This window comes from Saccopteryx bilineata, chromosome 4, assembly GCF_036850765.1.
Source record: "Saccopteryx bilineata isolate mSacBil1 chromosome 4, mSacBil1_pri_phased_curated, whole genome shotgun sequence".
Taxonomy (NCBI): domain Eukaryota; kingdom Metazoa; phylum Chordata; class Mammalia; order Chiroptera; family Emballonuridae; genus Saccopteryx; species Saccopteryx bilineata.
In genome coordinates, this window is record NC_089493.1 from 243592965 (window position 1) to 243619143 (window position 26179).

The window sequence follows — 26179 nt, forward strand, 5'->3', positions numbered from 1 at the left end:
ACCCATCTGATTCTAAAATATAAAGAAACAAAGTTCATGATGGAAAATAACTTGATTGCTTAGGGTCTTATTTCAGTAATAGCACAAGTAGTAATTCTTACTATTTAAACAGCATGGATTCAGAATTTAGAAGACTGCTTACATATTAATTTAATCAAAGAAATAAAAATAAGATGAGGGTCATCTTTAGACTTTTTCAGAATAGAATGTGCAAACGTTATGTTTCTGGTTTACTTTTCCCCCTGGGGAACTATAGGTTGTTTAGAAGAACATGCTAATCTACTAGGAATTATATGGGGTTTTTTTGGTCTCAATATTTTGAGAGTTTCTGCTATTTTTAAAAGCATCTGATCCAGACAGTGAGATTCTGCAACATACTTTTTATTTCTTTTGAGACAGAAACAATTTTATGGTAATTGTTGGTAATGTGAAGGGTCATAATAAACAATAATATGAGCTCTTCAAATTTGAAACACTTTTATTGTCTAATAACTTCAAGAAAATCAGTCTGTACAAAGCATTTTTCTTTAGCTATATAACGTACTGAAAATATGGATAATAACCCTGGCATTTACATCAAATTTTAGTGTTCAAGATAAGAATGTGATAATATTGTAAAAAGCTGATTTATCTAGCATCTTATCAGGATTTCTTCTACTTATTAGTACATTTGAAATCATTACTACAAAAACAGTTGACATATATATGGCGCTGAAACACAGTAGGACCCATCAAGGATTAAATTATATTCACAAATGTTGTATTATAATGTGTCATCTTTTACTCTCAATATTTGAAAGTTAGTAATTTATATTTGATATTGCTATAAGCCAGTACTCAGAACACTTTGTAACAGTTTTACTATCAAATAAATTGCTTAGACAGTGTATAAACATAAAAATACAAAAAAAAATAGAGAAGAAAAGTAAAAGTAATAGTAATCCTATTCCCAGAGTGACTATAAAATAAGAATGATTTCTCATAGAAAAGTTTAACCTCTGTCATGGTAGCAGAAATTTGTACTTCAGTCGTCTATCAGGTTTGCTTGTGCTTTATTTTTTCACTTCAACATCTTTCTTTTTAATCCAAGTTTTTTTTTAAATTTATTGATTTTAAAAAAGAGAGAGAGAGAAACATCTATCTGTTTCTGTATCTGCCCTGACTGGGAATCAAACCTGAAACCTTCATGTTTCAGGATGACACTAACCAACCGAGCTATTCAACCATGGCTATGCTATTTATTATTTTTTTATAATATGATCTACTTTTTGTAGTGTATATATGATGTATAAGACTTTTTAAACTTTAAAGTTAGTATAGCAGAATGAATAGGAGTTTCAGCATCTGAGTCATCTCTTTCCATTCCAAGCTTGTCCCTGACACTTTCATACTGTGTGAACTTGAGCAAGGTGCATTTTTCCTTTGACTCAACCTTATCACCTGTAAAGTGGGGGTGATTCTCACAGCAATGTCCTAGGGAGGAAGAGTTGTCCCAATGGGGAATGTAGCAATTAATACACATAAAGTTCTTAAGTGCATTACCTGGTATTTAATAAATGTATACTATTATGCCAGCTATTAGTGTGAATATTAGTTGTGCTTTTGAATAAAATAATTTTTCTTGTTTTTTTCCTTGATCATAATTTGTATATTGCTATTATAAACAATACTTACATATGAAAAATATGAAAAGAAAATACCTTTCTCTAAGTCATAACTTCTTCCCATCCTTTGCTAATAGCAGTTTACCATATTAAATTTTTGCTATAGCTCTAACTATAATTATCTATACAAGCATATATACAAATATATACACAAACATAATTTATGCAGGTAATTTTTAAAGGGATCCTATACTAACTGTCCTGTTGTAAAAACTCCTGATTTTTTTTTTTACTAGCGAAATGCTGGACACTTCTCTATGTCAGTAAGAGTAAATATTGTTTTCATAAGCGTTTTGCACATTTTTTCTATAGTTTGTTTATGTGTAATTTTTAATTCTGTTGCTGCTATAAAGGAAAATGGTTAATATTGGTATTTTTTGTTTTCAGTTCTGTTACTGGTTGTTTTTGTTTGTTTGTTTTTGTTTTTTTCCAATTTTCTTAGTTTTATTCCATTTATTCATGGATTTTTTTATGTTGACATCATATCAAGAGTAAAAAATATAATTATGTCTCATCCTTCCCAATATTTATAATTTTCTTGTTTTATTCTTTCTTATTGCCTTGACTAAAATTTCAACTGTAATGGTGAATAATTATAAATACTATCTTCCTTATTATGCTCTTGACTTGAATAGGAATGCTCCATTCACTTAAATGCTAAGTTTGTTTGCTAAACCTTAGAATCATCCTTGGTTTCTTTCTGTTTTTCATAATTCACATTCACTCTATTAGCAAATTCAATTGGAAATGCCTTCAAAATAGAGATACATCAGTTATTTGGAGCATCTTTACTACTATCCCCTCGATCAAGCCACCATAATTTCTTGCCTGGCAGAGCAATAGCCTAGTAAGACATCTCACTGTACCTACCTTTTCTTCTTTTCTTTCTTCAATTTGTTATCCCTGAACAATCAGAGTGATTCTTTTTTTTTTTTTTTTTTTTTTTTTGCATTTTTCTGAAGCTAGAAACAGGGAGAGACAGTCAGACAGACTCCCGCATGCGCCCGACCGGGATCCACCCGGCACTCCCACCATGGGCGATGCTCTGCCCATCCTGGGCGTCGCCATGTTGCGACCAGAGCCACTCTAGCGCCTGGGGCAGAGGCCACAGAGCCATCCCCAGCGCCCGGGCCATCTTTGCTCCAATGGAGCCTTGGCTGCGGGAGGGGAAGAGAGAGACAGAGAGGAAGGCGCGGCGGAGGGGTGGAGAAGCAAATGGGCGCTTCTCCTATGTGCCCTGGCCGGGAATCGAACCCGGGTCCTCCGCACGCTAGGCCGACGCTCTACCGCTGAGCCAACCGGCCAGGGCCAGAGTGATTCTTTTAAATTGAAAAGAGATCTTGTCACTCTTGTGGTTCAGGAGTTGTAATCATCTTTAGAAAATAATCCAAATTTGTCAAGTTCTATATGATCTGACCCCTGACAACCTCTCCAGCTCCGCGAACACACCAAGCATCTTTCTGCCTCCATTCCCTTAGACTTGATATTTCCCTCTCTGTAGGTAAATATCTGTGGACTGTTCTACACCCAGATATTCCTGTGCCTCCTTCTTCACTTTGTACAGATCCATGTTCAAATGCCTCCTTAGGAAAGTAATTTCTGATCACTTTATCTACTATAGCACCTCATTCATTGCTCTTTAACATTACATCATACAATTTATTTGTTTATCATTTCTGCCATAAGGATGTAAGCTCTTCAAGAGTCTATCTTTATTGTGTTCCTTGCTTTATCCTCATCAATTATGAGAGTGCATAGAATATAGTAAATATTCAACATATACTATTTTTAGAATGAATGAATGACTTCAGTATTTGCCCAATGCCTCTCATGAAAAGTCACACTTACACTGGCATTTTAAACATTCAGAAGTCTGGCAATTCTGTTTCATCTATCTAAGGCTTTCATGTTTCACATAATTATTTCAGCATGATAAACTTTTTTCCCAAGACATTATTACTATTTTTTTATTTATTCATTTTTAGAGAGGAGAGAGAGAGGGAGAGAGAGAGACAGAGAGGGAGAAAGAGGAGAGAGAGACAGAGAGAGAGAAGGGGAAGGAGCTGGAAGCATCAACTCCCATATGTGCCTTGACCAGGCAAGCCCAGGGTTTTGAACCAGCGACCTCAGCATTTCCAGGTTGACGCTTTATCCACTGTGCCACCACAGGTCAGGCGACATTATTACTATTAAGAGCTTATAGAATATTATTCTGCTGAACCTAGGCCTGGGAACCATGCTCTCTTTCTCTATTTTTGTGATGTCCTTATCAAATTCTAGGATGAAGGTCCAGTTTGGAATTTAAGTGAGTTTTTTAAGCTTATAGTTATTATCTAACAGTTAAATTTTAAAAATTACATTTAATATTTTTCTCGAAAGTCACATGGATTATCTACTTTAGGTGGTATACCCTAAAATTCCCATTCAATAGAGTATGCTCTACGTTGTAAATGTTCATTTTGTTAATGTTCCAGGGAGTTTATAGAACACAGGCTTTATTTATATCTGTAATCAAGCCAGGTAATTATATTATCAATGTTTTTGTATATTTCCTTTCATAATTTTAGAAAAGTTTTTACATGCTTTTTTGGTATGTTTTACATTCATAATATTTATATATCTATTTTTTTTTATTATGTATCTAAGTTTCAGTCCTTTGGCAAACATGCCAGAGTTTTTATATTGTGTCAGTATCTTTTACTTGATTTCTATTGGTGGTAAAGAGACTTGTTCTAATTCATTTTATTATATTTTAGTTTAGTTGAATTATTATCAAAAAATAAAAAGCTCTAGCACTCTGTTTTAGAATGTTTTAAGATTCCCATTCAATAGAGTATGCTTTACGTTGTAAATGTTCATTTTGTTAATGTTCCAGGGAGTTTATAGAACACAGGCTTTATTAATATCTGTAATCAAGCCAGGTAATTATATTATCAATGTTCTCTTCAATTTTTAAGGGTATTTTAAATTATTAAAACCTCATTGATTGTTCTTTCATTTCTACTAATTTTTGATTTATGCTATGTTAACTGAAGTGCATAGCTTCATGGCTATTACATCAATGTTATGAGTTATATTTTTATCTATGGTTAATGATGGAAGCTGTCTGTATTTGTTCTTTTTGTCTGCCTTTGTTAAATTTTGGTAACAAGGTTATGCCAGTCTTATAAAAGAAGGGAGAATCAGGGAGAGATTTATCATTTTTTCTTTAGTCTATGGAAGACTTTTTGTAATATTAGATTTTTAAAAATATATTTGATAGAACCTGCTGTGGAAGCCATCTGTACCTGCATTTTTTTTGTAGGAAGGTTTTATAAGCACTTTTTTAGGCCTATTGAATAGGTTCTGTTTTCTTTCATCAATCGGAATTCATATGTTAGTTCCTTCAAACATTACTTCTGCCTCATTTGTCTTTTCTCGTCTTCTGGAACTCAAATTAATGTATGATAGACAATGTATTTAATGTCTCTTATTCTCTCCAATGTATGTCTCAGATTTTTGTCTCTCTACACTTTGTTTTCTCCTGCTCTAGCTTCTAGGTTATTAATGTTCTCTTTAGTGATATTAAGCCTATCTGTTGAGTTCTTAATTCCATTATTGTATTTTTCAGTTTTATAACTCTAGTTATTTTTCAAATAGTCACTGTCACATTTTACTTTTTCCCTGTGCTCATTATTAAACTTATAGCACATTGATCATGGTAACCATAACTGCATTACTTTCTCTATTTGATCATTCACAAATACAGATTTTATTGACTTTGACTATTATCTTTCTATGTCATATAGTCTTTTATTATTTGCTGTAGCATTTATTTGAAAAATTATTTTTGAGAAGTAACTTGAGACAGACTGTATCTTTTACCAGAGAGGGTTTTTCTTCTTCTTCTTCTAATGATAGGTACCTAAGAGTGAAAGAAGTCTGGTATTGAGAGTTGATGATTTTCTGAAATAACTAAATGACCTGCTAAAGTACCCAATTTAAGAGTAGCCCCTAAGTGACCCTACCACAGTTTAGTATATGCTGCATTAGGTTTCTGCATTTATTTTTGGCATTAAATTAGACCTATCCTTTCAGCTCCTGAAATTTCCATGAAAGATCTGCTTGCTTTTAAACTGTTTCCCCCAAAATAGGCAGATTGATTAAAAGTGACATCGAGGAAAGAGGGGATATTCTTCAGCATATTTCCTCCTGATAACTTCAACATTCTAACCGTTGCCCCTTCTCAAGTTAGGAAACTCGACCTCTCAGGTGCCTCGCCTACATAGACAGGCAAATTTCCCTAAAAGGAGGACTCTAGTGTATCTTCTCTTCTTTTCTTTCTTTTTGGCTTTATCATCTTAGCAAGAAAGTCCCTAAAACCTTGTTGGGTATTTGATGTTAATTAAGATTTTTTTTTCTGGATTTTTCACCAAGTTTTTTAGTGGTCTTCAACAAAAGGTTAGTGCAAATGACCTAGAATGCCATTATCACAAGTGAAAGTGTGTATATAATAATCAGATTTCTTTTAAAAAACTCATTTCTAGGGCCTGTTCTATTTCAGTACAAGCTATTTTTTTCTGGTATGTACCTTGTTATTCATTTACATTGTGAATTTTTATCATATGTGTGATGATTTTTTCATTGCCCACTCATATTGAAAACAGACCTAAATAGTTCAGTACTCATAACTAATGCAATCTCCATTTGCAATCCTGCTGACCTTCATCAGTGCATATTTGGAAATCTTTCTGGGTGTATTGGATGAAAACAGACAGGTTGGTATGCCCCATCATAAGATGCTGTATTCACCATGTGGACTTATGGGTGAGATTCACCCCTAAACTCTGGGCAGTTACACCAGCAATGGGCAACGAGATGCATATTTTTATGATTAGCACTAAATGGAATCACAAGAGATGAGTTGGTGTTCCCCTGTATAGCATTTTCAAATTTCTGACTTCTAAGGCCTTTGAAGACTGTTATGTGTGTGGCCACTGAAGTCATACTACCTCGGTTCAATTCCTCTTCTGCACTTATTAGTTGTATAATCTGGGTCAAGTAACTTATTCTCACTGTATATCAGTTTCCTGAGATATTAAGTGGGAATAATAGTACTTATATAGTTGAGCTATTATGAGTAGTAAATTAATTAATATATGTAAAACATTTAAAGCAATATATAGCACATAATTCTCAATATATGTTAACTATAATTTCCACATTAATCTTTTAACACATATATTAGAACTCCTTTTCTTTACCAGTGTTAAAATAGAGCAAAATATTTTTACTTCCTCAGAGTATTAAATAACCTGAGAACTACAGAATTCTAGGTCTTTCTACATAACAAAAAATTTCCATTCTTAATCTATATTTTTGTCAAATTATTATTCTCTGAAATATTCTTTTCAATTTTTTATTGTTGGCTCTTATTAATAAAGTTACATTTAATCAAATTAGATAATTGGCACTTGAAAGTTTTTCTGTTTAACAGAAATGATCTCATTTTGGCATCTGAAACAAAGAACTATAATTTGTAGTAAGTAGGGTTATTCTTGTCTTTTGATGGTGAGTATGTTGAAGCCTGGGAAATTTTTAATGACTTACTCAGTTATAAGATTAGTATGTTTAAAACTCTAGCAAAAAAGGTAAACACCATCTGTAATCAAATGGGTAATTTCAGCAGAGAAGGAAATTATAAGAATAATCAAATGGCATGCTAGAAATTACATAAAGATGTATTTAAAATTAAATGAGGTCATAGGGTAGGGGCCTGGATCCGATAAGATTAGTGTCTTTTTTTTTTTTTTTTTTGTATTTTTCTGAAGTTGGAAACGGGGAGGCAGTCAGACAGACTCCGCATGCACCCCACCAGGATCCACCTGGCATGCCCACCAGGGGGCGATGCTCTGCCCATCTGGGGCATCGCTCTGTTGCAACCAGAGCCATTCTAATGCATGAGGCAGAGGCCACAGAGTCATCCTCAGTGCCAGGGCCAACTTTGCTCCAATGGAGCCTTGGCTGCAGGAGGGGAAGAGAGAGACAGAGAGGAAGGAGAGAGGGAGGGGTGGAGAAACACATGGGCGCTTCTCCTGTGTGCCCTGGGTAGGAATTGAACCCGGGACTCCTGCACGCCAGGCTGATGCTCTACCACTGAGCCAACTGGCCAGGGCCAAGATTAGTGTCTTTATAAGAGATGTCAGAGACCTTACTCTCTTTATCTCCACATGCATGTACCAATGTGAGGATATGGTGAGAAGGCAGTTGTCTACAAGCCAGGAAGAGAACCCTCACCAGAAAATGAATTGGTCAACATATGATCTGGGATTTCTAGCCCCCAGAACTGTGAGAAAATAAATTTCTGTTGTTTAAGTCACCCAGTTTTTGTTGTTGTTTATTTGTTTTTGTTTAAAGCAGATGCAACAAACACACAGAGTTGGATGAAAGATACAGGTGATCCCAGGAGAAAATCTGGACAAACACATGAAAGAAGAATGTGTGGTCTGTTACAGTATATCCAAGTGAAGTATGTTGCTAGAATATGAAAAACAGGACTATGACAAGGGAGGGAAAACGGCAATAATAAAAAATAATAATACAGAACTGAGGCCATTTCATAGATGTCCATAAATGTCATACAAAGGAACCTGGATTTTATCCAGAAAAAGCAGATGAAAATTAAGTAGTGAATTCACATGATATTGGTAAGAGTTTTTAAATTTTATTTTTAATTTAGTTATAGGTTGTGTGAACTATGAATTTGTTGTAAACTGGAATAGAGGTTGAGGAGGTCATTAGGAAGCTGTTTCAGTCTTCCAGGTTACAAATGAAGACCTAAGCTACTACACTGGATGTAGAGATGAAAAGGGATGAAATGGATCTAAATACTATTGTGTAGGTAAAATAATTCACTGTTCACCCTGGGGTAAAATTTCAGAGAAGAGAAATATAAGGAATTCCTTGCCAATAGAGCTGGATCCCAATTTTTAAGTACCTGAAGCATACATAATTTGGTAGGACCTATTTATGGAAAATAATGCAAACTTACAAAATAAAAATTTGGTAGGCCCCACCCAATTTAGCTTCATGATCAATCCACCTCCACTGGTATATTTTATGCTTGAATGTGAGGGTTGATCAAATGCCACCAACTCAGCTAACAGTGACAGAGAATGAGCAGGATTAGGGAAAAAGATGGTGGCTTTAGTTTTGGATATCCCCATGTAGATATTAGAGAAGCAGGTTAAAGTGTTTGAAAGGGTGCTTGATATAATAGTCTGAAACCTGAATTTCAAGAATAAATATATTAATTTAGGAGTCATCAGAGAATAAGCAGAAGTTGAACTAAAAATATATATATAATTAGGTCATCCAGAGAAGATGTGAAGCAATCTTCACATTGCTTCTTCACATAAAGGGAGAAGATTGAGTAAGAAATTCTAAAGAGAACTAACATTTTAGTGTAGGTAGAGACTCAATACAAGAACAGGTAACATTTTAGTTCAGTGATCTAGGCCTGACCGTTAGCTGTAGCAAAGGGCATCGAGAAAAAGGGTGTTGTTTCAGAAACTTTAGTTGACCAATAAGACTAGAAAACAATTTTACAATGGAGGGATAAAAGAAAAAAGCGAAATAAAAATGATAATGCATTTCTAGTGTTTGGGCAAGTTGAACAGGTGAAAATGTCATTTACTAACATGGGAAGTCAGACAGCAGAACAGATTTAGGAAAAAAAAATTGTTAATTTGAAGTGCCTCTAGAATATGAAGATAGAAATGTCTATTAGTAGTAGGAAATATAGCCAGCAATTGTTGAATTTGAGCTAGAGCTAGATATTATCTTTGTCTTCATTTTTCAATGTAAAGCTCCAAATGTTATATCACTTGTCTAGTGTTGCATAGTAACTGGTGCTTCTACAGATGGCGAGCTCAGAATCACCACCCAATTAGTGGTATTCTAAGCTCTCAGAGTGGGGGCAGTTACTGGAAGAATACTCAGAAGATACCCATAGACAGAATCCTGGAGAATACCAGACACCAAGAGAGTAGAAGGTTTGTTCTTCATTCCTCTGATCCCTCAGTTCTTGACAGTCACCAATTTACTTTCTGTCTCCATGGACTTTCCTGTTCTGGAGAGTTTATACAAATGATGTTATGTGATATATGGCCTTTCGATTCGGGCTTCTTTTACCTAGCATTATGTTTTTTAGGTTTATCCAAGTTGTACTCTGTATCAGAACCTCATTCCTTTTTCTGGCTATATAATAATTCTGTTTATATACCACGATTTGTTCATTTATTCATCCATGGATGAATACTTGAGTGGTTTCCAACTTGTTAACTATTACACATAGTGTAATAGGTACATATATTTGTTAGAATACCTGTTTCCAATTATTTTGAGTATATACCTAGGAGAATTGTTGGTTCATATGATAATTCTATGTTTGACTTTTGGAGGATTCACTAAACTATTTTCCACAGCAAGTGAAATCATTTTATATTCCCACCAGTAATGTATAAGTGTTCTAATTTATTCACATTCTTGCCAATACTTCTTGTATATGTTTTGTTTTGTTTTGTGATAGCAACTCTTGTGGGTATAAAGTGGTATCTCATGGTTTTAATTTGCATTTATCTAATGATGAATGGTATTGAGCATCTTTTCATGTGCTTCTTGGCCATTTGTATATCTTTTTTGAAGAAATTTCTATTCAAGACTTTTGTTCATTTTTTAATTGGGTTGTTTGTCTTCTTGTTATTGAGTGTACATGTTCTTAGTATTCTGGAGATTAAACTCTTGTCTGATATATTATTTGGAAATATTTTCACCCAACTTGTAAGTTGCCTTTCACTTTCTTGTTAATGTCCTTTGAGTCATAAATATTTTAAATCGATAAAGTCTTATTTATCTATTTTTTTCTTTTCTTGCATGTACTTTTAGTGTCATATCTAAGAATCTATTGCCAACCAAGGTTGTGAAGTTTTACTCATATTTTTTTTCCTACAAGTTCTGTGGTTTCAGCTCTTTATGTAGGTCACTGATCTGTTTTTAGGGTATAGGTTCAACTTTAATCTTCTACCTGTGAATATACAGTTATCCCAGTACCATTTATTGGAAAACTAATCTTTCCCATTTGAGTGGTTTTGGCACTCTTGTTAAAAATTATTTGGCCAGAGAGGTATGGGTTTATTTGTAGACTTCAATTTTGTTTTATTGGTCTACATGTCTATCCTTATAATTGTACCACACTTTCGATTACTGTATCTCTGTAATAAGTTTTGAAATCAGGAGTAAGTCCACCAACTTGGTTCTTCTTTTCATAATTGTTTTGACTACTTAATCCATTTCAAGATTTTAGGCTTGCAATTGTATATGAATTTAAGAATCAGTTTTTCTTTTCTGTGAAAATGGTTGATGGAATTTTTGTAGGATTGCTTTAAATCTGTGGATCACTTTTGGGTAATACTGCCATCTTAATATTAAGCATAGGCTATCTCTCCATTTATTTAGATCTTTTAAAATTTTCTTCAACAGTGCCTTTTGATTTTTAGTGTACAAGTCTTTTCCTTCTTTGCTTAAATGTATTCCTGGGTATTTCAGTCTTTTAGATGCCATTATAAATAAAACGTTTTCTTAATTTTCTTTTTGTATTATTCATTGCTGGTGTATAAAATTACACCTGATAGTGTGTGTTAATCTTGTACCCTACACCTTGATGACTTTGCTTATTATTCACAAGGAATATTGGCCTGCAGTTTTCTTGTCTTGTAGTACATTTTTCTGGGCTTTGGTATCCGGATAATAATTGGCTTCATAGAGTAAGTTACAAAGTGTTCCCTCCTGTACTGTTGTTTTAGAATGGTCTGAAAAAGGTTGATATTAATTATTTTTTATATGCTTAGCAGAAATCACCATGAAGCCTGGTTCTGTACTTTTTTTTGTTGGGAAGTTGATTACTAATTAAATCTCTTTACTTGTTATAGGTATATTTAGATTTTTTATTTCTTCTCATATCAGTTTTGATAATATGTATATTCTAAAAATTTCTATTCTTCTGGGTTATTTAATTTGTTTGTATATAATTGCTTATAGTATCCTCTTATAACCTTTTTTATTTTTTACAAGGTCAGTAGTAATATGCCCACTTTTCAGTAAAAAGTTAGTGAAAATAAAGATGCCAGTGTTTTCCAATGAAGTTCATTAACACACTGAATTCTATCCCCAGACCGTTTAGAGGCCTAAGGACCCTAGATTAGAATCCCTTGTTTAAAGGTTCGTCCTTCAATTTAAAAAACAGTGCTCTAAGCCATTGGTTGAATGTTTTTCCTGAGGTTTAAGGAAGGAGGGTGGGCAACCTCATATAGCCCACGACACATCATTTCTGGAGAAGAGATTTAATGTTTCTTCCTGATACTTTGGCATGTCCCAAACTGGAATCAAACAGTGCAAGTTCACCCAGTGTCCTGACAGAAAGAAAAGGCTGCAGCTCTTGCTTCTGCTGCTGATGTCATTGCTCACTTTTAGAATATAGCTTTGGAGAAAAAGCCTTAGACATTTCATATGACTAGAAAGGAAAGTCTCATTCCTAAGGCTTAATTAGTATTTGTGAAATCCCAGGAGGTCTTGGTAGAAATAGCCTTGGGTAAGAGCAAATTAGTGTTTTTAATTATTTTCATTAAAAATGAATATTTACAGGAAATTGAGATAAAGGCCATCTGGCCCAAGCACATTCTTAAGGGAGACCATAAAGGACTAAAAATGGGGAACATGGTGTAGAATGAATGAAACTATTTATAGCTTCTCAAGGTTCTAGTTTAGGTCATGAACTGGAAAGGACATTTAAAAGTTAAAGTAAGCATCCAGTGACTCAATGGGAACAATTATGAGAATTCTTTGTTTTTGTTAACTTTTTACAAAACATTGTGTTTTCTTTAAGTGAAAGAGAGAGACAGAGAGACATAAAGAATGACAGACAGGGACAGACAGGAAAGGAGAGAGATGAGAAGCATCAAATCATAACTGTGTCTTTAGTTGTTCATGGATAGATAGTATATATATATATATATATATAGTGTTCATGGATAGATAGTATATATATATAGTGTTCATGTATATATAGTATATATGATATATTGATATATAGTGTTCACTATATATAATATATAGTATATATATAGTATTTTTCATGGATTGCTTCCTCATACGTACCTTGAGCGGTGAGGGGAGAGGCATCCAGCTGAGTCAGTGACCCCTTGCTCAAGCCAGTGACCTTGGCTCAAGCCAACAACCTTGGTCTTCAAGCCGATGACCTTTGGGCACAAGCCAGCAACCATGGGGTCATGCCTGTGACCCCATACTCAAGCTGGTGACCCTGCGCTCAAGCTGACAACCTGGGGTTTCAAACCTGGGTCCTCAGTATCCAAGGTTCATACTCCATGCACTGTGCCACCAGCTGATTAGGCAAACACTTCATATTTGGGCATTAAAATGTGGTGATATACATTTCTTTCTCTTCCTCTTTATATATAATCTTCATTTCTTCTTTTAATTGAGAGATGTAAAACAAGCATTATTATTGCCTCCTCATTAAAAATTAAATCCTGGTCACCCGCATGACAGGCAGGGATACTAACCACTATATTAATGAGGAAAACCTAAAATAAGCATTTTGAACACTATACTATTTACATGTGGCCTTGATTGTAGATAATTTTATTTCAGTGGCTCTCAGTGAGTAGGATTTTCTCCTTAGCTACTTCCTTGGTGTTATATTGATATGAGTTAGTATTGCTGGAATTATATAGTATTTGGATTCTTTTTAAACATAAATAATTCATTGTTACAATAATACAAAATAATGTTTTAGGTTCAGGATTGAATTTTAACATATTAACTTTATTAATCAGATCATTTGTTTTATCTACATTTCTTAATTATTATAAAATATTGTTTACTGATAAAAACAAATCAGAAAAAGAATGATCATATATTTTTATGTACCATTCATAACAGATTGACAAAAGGATACTGTTAGGAATGAGTGGTAGTGAGATTTTAGGGGGAGGACACTCCTACTTTGCTGTTGGGGAAGTATACTGATATAACACTTTTGGGAAGAAATTTGAAAGAACCTTGAAATAGTCATACTATTAGACTTCACAGTTCCACTTGAGCATGTTTCCTAAGAAAATATAAAATAAAGGCCTGACCTGTGGTGGAGCAGTGGGTATAAGCATCAACCTGGAATGCTGAGGTTGCTGGTTCAAAACCCCAGGCTTGCCTAGTCGAGGCGCATGTGAGAGTTGATGCTTTCTGCTCCTCCCTCTTCTCTCTCTGTCTCTCTCTCTGTCTCCTCTCTCTAAAATGAATAAATAAAAATCTAAAAGAAAAATTTTTTTAAAATAAAATTATCTTTATAAAAGAAATATAAAATACAGAAATATCTTCTATGCAAATATATTCACCACAAGACTATTATGAAATTAAAAAGTAAAATAATCTTAATGTTGTATAATAGTGGTTGTGCTATATAAGAATGTAATATTTATTTTCTCATTAAAATAATATATATATTGTTTGTAACAACATAAAAAATGTTCAAGTAATTGTGCGGTATATCACACATAAGGTGTGTCTGCCCAGTGGTATGAACATATATTATGTACTTGGCCAGATTGCTGAAACTCCCTTGTATCAGTTTCCTGATATGTAAAATTGGAGTGATAAAACCATAAGAAAATAACTGCTTTCTAGAATAACCATGAAGGTTAGAAGTTAGTGTGTGTCAATTGCTGATCAGGACCCGGCAGAGAGTCAGTACTACATGCTAACTGCTGTTAATATTATCATGACTGTGCACTTGTCACAACAAACTCAGGGAAAGAAGCTAGTAGACACAGGCAAAGAGTACAAGTTCTTTAATGTGGGCAAAAGATCCAACTTGCTGCATAGAAATAGCTCTGCTGGGTAAGAGACACAAGTATTCACAGTGAGAGGACCAAGCTTCCCTGGCCATCCACCTTCACAAAGACCAGGGCCCACAGGCTTACCAGCTACAGCAATCCTGCCCCCATCCTAAGTGGTCACCAGGGGAGCAAAATCTGAATTCGGGTCAGTTTTTTAGGTGAACCTTGCCCTTAACAGGCCCAGGCATTAGAGTTGTGAAACTTATCTTTGAAATTATATATTAAGTGAATAAACCAGAATAAAAAAAATGATGATGTAAAATATCAGCACAAATATTGTAAAATAAATAATCCTGAATAGAAACTAAGAATCAAAGAAACCAAAATGTGCCCAGAAGTTGCTCTTAAGTAGTAAGATCATGGTTCAATTATTCTGTCCTCTTTTAAATTTTGTTTTTCAAAATTCTTTAATTTGAATATGCCATATATAAACTAAAATGTCACCTGAAGAACAACAGTGCCTAAGTTCTTTATAATGTGTAATACCTCTCTTTGGAGGACTCAAATCAGGTGTACAGTGTTTTTCATGAGGAATTTCTGTAATAAGTTAGCAAGAATTTAACCAAGCCACATTTGATCAGTATCGTTATAAATTAGAATGCTTTCATGTGTAAGTATCAGAACTAGCTGATAAAACCTGAATATCAGATAGAGGGAATTTTTTAGTAATCAATCCAGAAGGTAAAGGTTAATAGCTTAATGATATCATCAAGAATCTCATCCCTCCTGCCCCACCCCCTTCCTCTCTTCCTTTCTCCTTTCCTCTTTTCCTCCCTTCTTTCTATTGTCTCATTCTTTTTTATATTGTTTTCTTGCTCTTTTTATCTCTGCTTTCATGAGATTATTTTTTAATGTATTATGGTGTCATTGAATAATAAAGTTATATAGGTTTTAGGGGTACAATTCTATAATATATCATCAGCATAATGTATTGTGTGTTCACCACCCCAAGTCAAGTGTCCTTCCATCACCATTTACCTCCCCTCTACCCTCTCTTACCTCCCCCACTCCCCTTTTCCTTTTGTAGTCACCATCCTATTGTCTGCGTCTATAAGTTTCCTTTCCTTTGCTTAATCCCTTTACTTTTATTCACCCAGCCCTCCAAACCCCGTCACCTCTAACAGCTGTTAGTCTGTTCCCTGTATCTATGGAGTCTGTTTCTGTTTTGTTTGTTTATTTTGTTCACTAGATTCCATATATGAGTGAAATCATATATCCTGCTCACAAAAATTAGGGGATATTTTAAAATGAATATGAAATGATTAAAAAAATTTAGATTTTTTTTATTAAACAAAAACATCAGAAAAGTAAACGACAAGTCAAAGAAAGTTGTTTGATTATGCAAATGAGTTACAAAATCAACTTTTATTTCATTGGTGAAAATGCACTGTACAAAAGGCTGAAAGTACTGGAGTATCTGCATGTTCCCTGATTCCCTAATTTTTGTAAACAGTGTATTTTTCTTTCCCTAACTGACTTATTTCACTTAGTATAACACTCTTCAGTCCATCCATGCTATTGTAAAAGGTAAAATTTCCTTCTTTTTTGTGGTGATGTAGTATTCCACTGTGTAAATGTACCACAACACTCATCTACTGATGGGCACTTGGGTTGCTTCTAAATCTTGACTATTGTAAATAACACTGCAATGAACATAGGGGTGCATATATTCTTTTGAATTAGTGTTTTGGGTTTCTTTTGATATATTCCCAGAAGTGGAATTGCTGGGTCATAAGGCACTTCCATTTTTAATATTTTGAGATAACTCTATAATGCTTCTCACAGGGGCTGCACCAATCTGCATTGCCACCAATAGTTCATGAGGATTCCATTTTCTCCACATCCTCTCCAACGCTTGTTTGTTGATTTATTCATGATAACCATTTGACAGGTGTGAGGTTATATCTCATTGTGGTTTTAGTTTGCATTTCTCTGATGATTAGTGGCCAATAGACCATGAGGCTAGTTTTATCTTAAGCCCGCTTCCTGTGTATTTGTCAGCAGCAACCAAGACTATAGCCCTCCTCATTCACACGTATGCAGATGTCCTGACTGGAACAACTTAGCTCACATAATTATTCCTGAACCAATCACTTTGGCTAGGAGAACATCACACAGTGGCTTAAGCCTGAGTTTTGTTTTTTTCTCATTCCTGAATCAATTACTGAGCCAAGATAGATAAGTTATCTTGAGTGTGTTTCAGAGTGTCATCAAAATTTGCTTATTCCCCATTTCTAAATATTAAAAAAATAAGTGAAAAGCATGAAGCCAGCTCATAAAAGTTTTCACTTTTCCCTTTCCTTCTGTTGCTTTTCCTCAGGCTTCAGTTCAAATTCAGAGAGGATGAGCACTAATGTGTCCTACCATCCTCTAGGAAGGCTGTGATATCTGTCTTCTGTCATCACTGACCACCACTAAGAGAGTGCCTTTCTCACGGGGTTCTGTCACTGTTCTCTGGGACCATAGTTGATGTCTCTGGTCTTGCCAGGGCCTCCAGTCATGAGGTCCATGGACTCTGTTTCAACTTCACCATTTGGAGCCTCCCATTTAATCCTCTGCCACTTTGGTGCCCCTTTGAGGAAGTGATGGCAACCCAAGTACATACTTTGTTTGGGACTTTGTAAAGCCATGTCCAGACCTACTCAGTCATTTACCACACTAAATTATTCCTCTATTCACAGGGCCATGTTGGAAAGTAACCCTCACTATAGGACTTTTGGTTTCCTTGAAAGCCTGGTGGTGGTTCATCCCCAAATGAGGTTTTATTGTCCACCCCATCCCCAGTACTCAGCCCTCCTACTCTCTTCATACTCAATATTTCTTCCCCTTTCTACAACACCATTAATTTCTTCTCTAATAATTAATTTTTCCACTTAAGCTTTATGACTTCTTCCTTCAGCTTTGGCTCTTGGTTTTCAAAATTTTTGAAATTCCCAAAACTTTTTTACTCTCTTACACAGCCCCATGCATTTAAAAGTGACTTTCAGGACTATATTGTATATATCAGTGGTTTTCAACAGACTAGTGCTGGGTGAAAATCACTGGTCTATACCAGCAATTTTTAACCAGTGTGAGGCAACAATTTTTAAAATATCCAATACACGACTATTTAGTCAGGGATACTGATCTCTTTTCCCTTAGATTGTCAAATAAAAAAATGATAATAGCCAACACAACAACAGCCATCTGGTGTGAATGCCCTGTCATGAACCATAAATATATAGGTCATATAATAGATTTCATCTTACTGATCCTACCACATAATAAGTTTATGTCTGGTTAATTCTTGGTAACAGAAATCCTTATACAAGTATAGGCACCTGATTTTTTAAAAGTCACTTTGGAGTGAGGGGTAGGTAATTACTATTAATTTTTTTTATATAAGTTAATATTATATCTACTTTTTTCAGATCAGAAAAAAAATTTTTTGGTGTGCTGCAGAATTTTAGTAATTAGTTTTTGTGTGCCATGAGATGAAAATGGTTGAAAATTGCAGGTCTATACTAGAAATTTTTTAAAGTCTATTTTGGAATTCAAAAGCCTGGAAACAAGCTCTCTGTTCTCACTGAGTTCTTTTCTCTCTCTTCTTCCTTGAGGCTATAGACCTTAGCCTCCCAGTCTAGTTTTAGTTGCAGAAGGGCTTTAGGGTAAAATACAGACTTAAACCAAAGGAACTGAGGAATATTTCACAACATTGCCTTCTGCCATAATAAATGCTGGAATCACACAGACCTTAATCACTACAGGGGATCTGAGAAAAGAGTTCTAGCAGGGCAAATCAGATATTATTCCTGGAAGTAGTGGGACTTGAGCTGATTTTTTAAAATAAATTTTTATTAATCTTAATGGGGTGACATTAATAAATCAAGGTACATATGTTCAACAAAAACATCTCCAAGTTATCTTGTCATTCAATTGTGTTGCATACCCGTCACCCAAAGTCAAATTGTCCTCTGTCACCTTCTATCTGGTTTTCTTATCTGGTTTTCTTTGTGTCCCTCCCCTCCCCCTCTCCCTCCATCTCCCCCCCTCCCCCTGTAACCACCACACTCTTGTCCATGTCTCTTAGTCTCGTTTTTATGTCCCACCTATGTATGGAATCATGGAGTTCTTAGTTTTTTCTGATTTACTTATTTCACTCCGTATAATATTATCAAGATCCACCCATTTTGTTGTAAATGATCCGATGTCATCATTTCTTATGGCTGAGTAGTATTCCAAAGTATATATGTACCACATCTTCTTTATCCAGTCATTTATTGACGGGCTTTTTGGTTGTTTACATGTCTTGGCCACTGTGAACAATGCTGCAGTGAACATGGGGTTGCATGTGTCTTTATGTACCAATGAGCTGATTCTTAAAGAGTGAGTAGAAGTTTGATAAGAAGAAACAAAAAAGAGAAATGGAGTATTATGGGTTGTTTGCCTTTGTTTTGATAAATGATGTGGTTGAATGTATTCTACAATGAGATACTTCTTCAGCAAAATCAGGCAGGAGCTGATCCACATATCTGTAGCTGTGATTATTGATTACAAATGTCATTTCCCTCAAGAAGGCACTTGTCTTAGGCCCTTTGGGCTGGTATGACAAAATATCAGACTAAGTGGTTTATAAATTACAGAAATTAAGGGCATTCTTCAGTCAGAGGAATCCAAGTTCTGAGGACATTTTTTTTAAATAAGGGCAGTAACCCCTTTCAGGAGAGCCCCACTCTTATGACCTAGGCACTTCCCAATGGTCCCACCTTCGAATACCACCATATTGAGAGTTAGATTTCAACATATGAATTTTGGAGGGACACAGACATTCTTCTGTAATAGTACTTCACATAGTTCTCATCAACTTCAGAAAGTATTTGCTCACTTAACTTCCTTAAATTTCATGCTGCAGGTGGTTAGCCAGTACTGTTTACATGACCGCATTGGATTGTAGCAGTCTCTCACTGTAGGGGTCACAAGAGGTCTTTGTTCATTTTCCTTTACATGGTAATATAAAATACAGATGTATATATAACTGAATAGTAATTATCTTATTTTTAGTGATGGTTCACAATGGAAAATCTTTTCAAAAAGTAAAATTTTGGTTTCATAGATTAGTATTTTATTTATTTTTACTTATATACTTTGTTTTCAAACTAGAATCTGTGGACTGTTCTTGAGAGTTCTTACATTACCATGCAAATAAGTTCTCTAATGAGTATCTTCTGCCAGAAACTGTTCTTACTGGTTCCTGGAGTTTGAATTACAGCTGCATTGTTTCTTAGCCCTATAATCTTGGATATTTATTTAACCTCTCTGTTTCCTCTCCTGTAAAATGGGGGTGAAAAACCTTATCTCACTAAGGATTAAATGAGAAAATTATATAAAATTGTGCAGCTACTTTCATTATGATGATAATTACCCAACAGCACAAGGGAAATTTTCATATTGTCATTACCCTCATTCTATGTCTGATAAGAATGAGCAGGGCCCTGGCCAGTTGGCTCAGCGGTAGAGCGATGGCCTGGTGTGCGGGGGACCCGGGTTCAATTCCCGGCCAGGGCACATAGGAGAAGCGCCCATTTGCTTCTCCACCCCGCCCGCCTCCTTCCTCTCTGTCTCTCTCTTCCCCTCCCGCAGCCAAGGTTGGAGCAAAGATGGCCCAGGCGCTGGGGATGGCTCCTTGGCCTCTGCCCCAGGCGCTAGAGTGGCTCTGGTCGCAGCAGAGTGACGCCCCGGAGGGGCAGAGCATCGCCCCCTGGTGGGCAGAGCGTCGCCCCTGCTGGGCGTGCCGGGTGGATCCTGTCCGGTGCATGCGGGAGTCTGTCTGACTGTCTCTCCCCGTTTCCAGCTTCAGAAAAATACAAAAAAAAAAAAAAAAAAAAAAAAGAATGAGCAGATATAGGGTATTTCTCAAGCCTTTTCTCCAGTTACAAAAACCTCGCATAATCTCTTTTTACTCTAACGCCGGTGCCATGGAATACCCTGTCAGTAGCTGTACATAGGCTTGTCCCTCTGGTCTATTTGGTGGCCCCCTTTCTGAGAGGTGTTACACCATGTATTTTTTCCACAGTCTTCTTCCTAAGACACCTGCACTGAGCAACAAGAGAAGGCCTGTGCTGGAGCCAAACTGACACAACTGGACATTGGCTGCAGTCAGCCCTTCCCAGCCCGATAGGACTCTGAATCCTATATTCAACGTCGAGACTAAGAAGTTACTCCATAGAAACTTACAAAGAGGGTAGACTGATCCACTCAGCTCTGGGCAGATTTGAGCCCATAGGCTAAGATATTTTGATGCTGGGATGAGACCAAATTCACTTATTGACTATAGCAATGTAACACCCAAGGTTTTTTTAAGTCACTAGAAAATATAAAACATTTTATATATATTATCTCTAACACTCTCTTCAAAAAATTATTGTGATGTATGAGTTACCATTTTTACTTTAGATAGGAAAATACTGATACCCAGTATTAAGTGGCATCAGAAAAATATTACAATCCACATCTGTCTAACTTCAAAGAAGTCTCTTTCCAGTATATGATTCTACCTTCCTTAGAACTGAAAAGTGTCCGTGAGAACCTCATATAGAAGGCAGTCTGCTAATTGAAAATACTCTTAGCTGGGAGATGATGTCTTCCACAGTACCTCCTTTTTCTACAATTCAACTTGTTTGTAATCATGCATGATCCAGCATAGTTATAAATAGTTTATTTTAAAGTTGTGTATGTCTCCACTGAAAAGGTAAATTTCTTGCAAATTGAGATCCTGTTTTTATTTCTTTATTATACCCTATCATATCTAACGCAATATAATGAACCTTTGTTCATTCCAAAAATATTCATTTAGAACCTACTACTTTCAAAGAACCATATTAGGTAGATGATGCTGCAGACCAAATATATTAACATAAAGCCTCTAATTATAAGGAGCTTCTTTAATAGTAGAGCTAAAATGACTGGAATATTAGTTATAATGGAAGAAATAAAAGGAAGTGATGGTTATTGATGTTTTGAAAGTAATTAGAAAAATGAGATCAGATGGTTGGCAAAAGAAAAGAAGACAAGATAAATGACAAGACGCAAATAGAATTATATTGCATTTATCTTATGTTGCAGTTCTCTGAGAAAAAGGAAAATTAGAGGAGACTTTCTCAGACCTCTGATTCCACCCTTGCACCTGAGAGTTCTGAGGCAATTAGACGGAAGTAAAACACTGTCGACTATTTGGTGAATTTTGGCATGAGGTCATTGCAGACTATTTACAACCAAGCCTGGTTTTGGAACAAGCTGTCTCTGAGTCAGCTTGATAATAAAACTGCCACTAGCATGTGCCACTCTGCATTTCAGGGGCACATTGGTTAGAAGATAAAGGATAACAGAGTCAAGCCTCTGTGGAAGTTTGTATGTAAGAGAGGAGACTTCTCTCTGATTGCAAGGACCAGAGAGTTTCCATAGATAAGGAGAGGCAGGCTAATATAACAATCTCAGTAAAGCATAGAGGCAGTAGGCTTGGATATATACCAATGTACTGAATTCAGTTTGCCAAAAAGTCAATTAAATTTGGCATACTGGCTATTGGACAAGTTGGCTTTTGGTAACCTGTCCTGCTTCTGGAAATCTTGGGACGTAGATATAAAGGAAGAAGAGGTGAGTAAAACAGTATTCATTGCTCCTTTACTGCTGTTTTGTATATATCAATTTCACTTTCTCAGCAAAGCTTTATGGTAATTAATTATACTATTTTCTAGATGTAAAAAACTGAACATTATGGTCATTTTGTAAGGGCCCAAGATCCCCAGTCACTTATTTGAAGAACTGTAGTTTGAACTCAGATTTGCTTGGTCTTAAGGCCCTGTGGTTTCTGCTTAAACACACACCCCAAGTTTCTGTTAAAGTAAAGTTTATAAAGGGAAATTGGTAAAAATAAGTTTATAAAGGCAGGCAGGGCCCACAGCTTGAATGCTAAAACAAAGAACTTAAACCTGAGAATCAGAAACTGCTGAATCATTGCAAGAAAGAGAGTGGCAGTACCTTAAGAAAATTAATCTTGTAGTCAATGTGCAGTGTCAAGAGGACCCATTAAAAGCTTATTGCAATAGATCCTGTTAAGAAATAAGAACTTAACTGAGTTAGAATGCAAGTAGGTAGAAAAAATATTTAAGAGGTAGAATGACAAGTTGATAGAACATATTATTATTCAGTGGAGTAGAAGCCATTATAGAAAGCAAATTCAGAAGGAAAGCTGATGTATTATATATCTGATGTCTAGATTTTGAGGTATCAATTGAACACATAAGCAGAGCTGTATTCTGGTGGATGGAAAATTGTGCCTTGCCCTTGGAAAAAGTTTTGGCTGAGATATGACTTAAGAGTCATTTACATAAACAAGAAAGTAATGAGAAATGGTGCCAAGCACTGCTATAGAGTTCATTTTGAATAAAATTACTCAGGAAGGAAACTACAGTTAGAAAATAGAGTTGGGCTGAGGACTAAGCTTCTAGGTATTTTAGCTCAATGAAGAGGATGCCTAGAGGGAGAAGGGTTGGTGAGAGAATGGGGGAAATAGAAGACTGACTTTCAGAGGTCAATAGCAAAAAGGGAGGAATTGAACTATCAATAGAACCAATCTTTCAGACAGTTTGAGGAAGCTAAGACCGAATACCATTTTATACTTTAGTGAAAGAAGAAATCACCATAACATTAGGAAAAATAAAGTGATGAAGAATGACAACCAGGACAGCTATACAGCTAGAGCAGGGGTTGGGAAGCTTTTTGGCTGAGAGAGCCATGAATGCCAGATATTTTAAAACGTAATTCCATGAGAGCCATACAACAACCCGTGTACGTTACACATTATCCAATAAACATTTGGTGTTGTCCCGGAGGACAGCTGTGATTGGCTCCAGCCACCCACAACCATGAACATGAGCAGTAGGAAATGAATGGATTGTAATACATGAGAATGTTTTATATTTTTAATGTTATTATTTTTTTATTAAAGATTTGTCTGCGAGCCAGATGCTGCCATCAAAAGAGCCACATCTGGCTCATGAGCCATAGGTTCCCGACCCCTGAGCTAGAAGTTAGGGATTGGGTGGATGATTAACTATAAGGGCTGAATATCATGCCAAAAGCTATATATAGTAGCTTCAAAATCCAATGAGACCCACCAAGTGCTATGTCTGTTTTTTAGTGTATTGGCCTTAAATAGATTACCAGAAATTTCTCCAGCAAAATGGGTTTATTCCAGAAAAACAAAGAATTGCTATTCAAGACTGGGGGTCTAATAACAAACCATGTGTTAGTCAAAAGAAACAAATGAGAAGAACCCTTTTTTATGGACTTGGAAGAAACCGTTGTAAATGAAGAGTCCATTGGAGAAAATTGGAAGTTCAAAGGATAGTGACTTTTCATTGGCTGAGCTATGGGAGTCTCCCATTGGCTGAACTGTTACAGGGCAAGGAGGAATCCTTTTTTTCCCCTACCTTCTTGGCTGAGGTAGTAAATTAGTATCATTTCCTGTTGCAGATGCAAGGTATAGTCTCTTGCTGTTGGGGTCAACAGTGTGTGTTGAGTGACACATGCTTGAGAGTTTTCTCTTCTAACCTCCTGACTCCACTTTAAATGAGGGGTCTGTTTATTAATTTTCACATTTCTCTACTTTTGATCAAGATTGTTCTCCAAAAGCATTACTGATCAATGGTCAGGTTTTTTCCAAATTCAGTGGTCATTTTGCCCCTTAATACCAGAAAGGACTTTTCCTACCATTGTATCTCACATGGGAGGGAAAGTGCACAGATTGAAAGCCTATTGTGCTGACATCTCCCATCTAAAGCCTTTATGTTAGGATAGTAAATATGAAGAAGGTACACTCAGAACCGAAAGAATTAAGTTCTCTAGCAATACACAATGCAGGATAAAACATGAAGCAATTAAACAGTGTTGTTATTGCAGAAGAAACTCTTTGGAACAAAATGTCTTATCAATAATGCAGCCTATAGCTTACAAATTCAGACTCTATGAGATGAATAAGAATCCAGAGTCAGTTAATAGTCCAAATAGAAGAGAGACTTCTGTGAATTTTAACCCTGTCCTAAGTGCCTGTCCTAAGTGCAAGTAAGAACATCTTGGGAAAGCTGTCTTATCAGGTGTCATCTGCTTCAATTTCAGGGAATCTTCACCTTCAGGTCATTTGATGGGTTGCAGGTCTGCTTAGGGTTGAGTGCTTTCTTTAGATGTGTCGTGTGAATTCCAGAGTCTATTCCCTAGGGTCTGGCAGCACAAGGGTTGGTTAGCAGTTAATGTATGTACAATATTAGTAGTGGGAATTTTAGAGTCTCTCGTAGGACTGAGGTATTATTTGGCCCAGTCCAGAGGTTTTTCATTTTATCAAGCAATGATTGTTCAATCTTGTTTGTCCTTCTCTGAGACCAAATATTGAGCTTCTCTAGCCATTTTTATTGTGTGTGAGTGAGTACAGAAAACAGTATTTTATTTCCTTGAAGCAAGTTGCAATTATACTTTTTAATCAGTTTGTCAAATGTAGTTAGGTATCCAAATGACAAATATAAGAAAGATTTGAATTTTGCATACAAATGTCAACTTACTTCTTTTTTTATTTTTATTAATTTTAATTTATTGTGTTTACATGGATTCAAGTGTCCCACTGAATATAACTCTCTCACCACCCACCCGTGTCCCTTTTTTGTACCCCTTTTTTTCCCCTTCCTAACTCCCTCACCCCTTCCCTCTAGGATTTGCTGTCCTGTTATCTATATCTCTGTGTTATGTATATGTAATTTCACTAATCCCTTTACCTTCTTTGATTCCATTCCTTCATCCTCCTTCCCTGTGACTGCTGTCTCTCTAGTTCCTGTGACCCTGTCTCTGTCTCTATTCCGTTCCTCAGTTCACTTTGTTCATTAGATGTCACATATAAGTGAGATCATATGATATTTTTTTTCTCTGCCTGGCTTATTTCACTTAGCTTAATAATATCCAGGTCCATCCATGCTGTCACAAAAGGTAAAGTTTCCTTCTTTTTCGTGGCTGTGTAGTATTCCATTGTGTATATGTACCACTGATTTTTAATCCACTTGTCTACTGATGGACACTTGGACTGTTTCCAGGTCTTGGCTATTGTAAACAATGCTGCAATTAACATAAGGGTGCATATCTTCTTTTGAATCAGTGATTTTGTATTCTTAGGATATATTCCTAAAAGTGGGATAGCTGGTTCAAAAGGCAGTTCCATTTTTAATTTTTTAAAGAAACCCCATACAGTTCTTCACAGTGGCTGCACCAGTCCGCATTCCCACCAGCAGTACAGAAGGATTCCCTTTTCTCCACACCCTCGTCAACACTTATTGTGTCTTGTTTTGTTAATGAGTGCCATTCTGATAGGTGTGAGGTAGTATCTCATTGTGCTTTTAATTTGCATTTATCTGATGCTTAGTGACATAGAACATTTTTTCATATGCCTATTAGCCATTTGTATGTCCTCTTTGGAGAAGTGTCTATTCAGGTTTTTTTTGCCCATTTTTTAATTGAATTGTTTACCTTCCTGGTGTTGAGTATTAG

The 26179-nt window shown here is 35.8% G+C and overlaps 1 protein-coding gene across 3 annotated transcripts in view; it reads left to right on the forward strand.

Annotated features, from left to right (window-relative positions):
- KCNN2 (potassium calcium-activated channel subfamily N member 2) overlaps positions 1-26179 on the forward strand; it is a 565243-nt gene that overhangs the window by 293109 nt on the left and 245955 nt on the right. Inside the window, exon 1 of one of the 3 annotated variants that reach the window (XM_066274082.1) lies at positions 22033-22246. The exons of the other annotated variants lie outside the window; for them this stretch is intronic. The gene's annotated coding sequence lies outside the window, so the exon portion shown is untranslated. Of the gene's footprint in view, positions 1-22032; positions 22247-26179 lie in introns of those variants that run through there. 3 annotated transcript variants of the gene reach the window in all.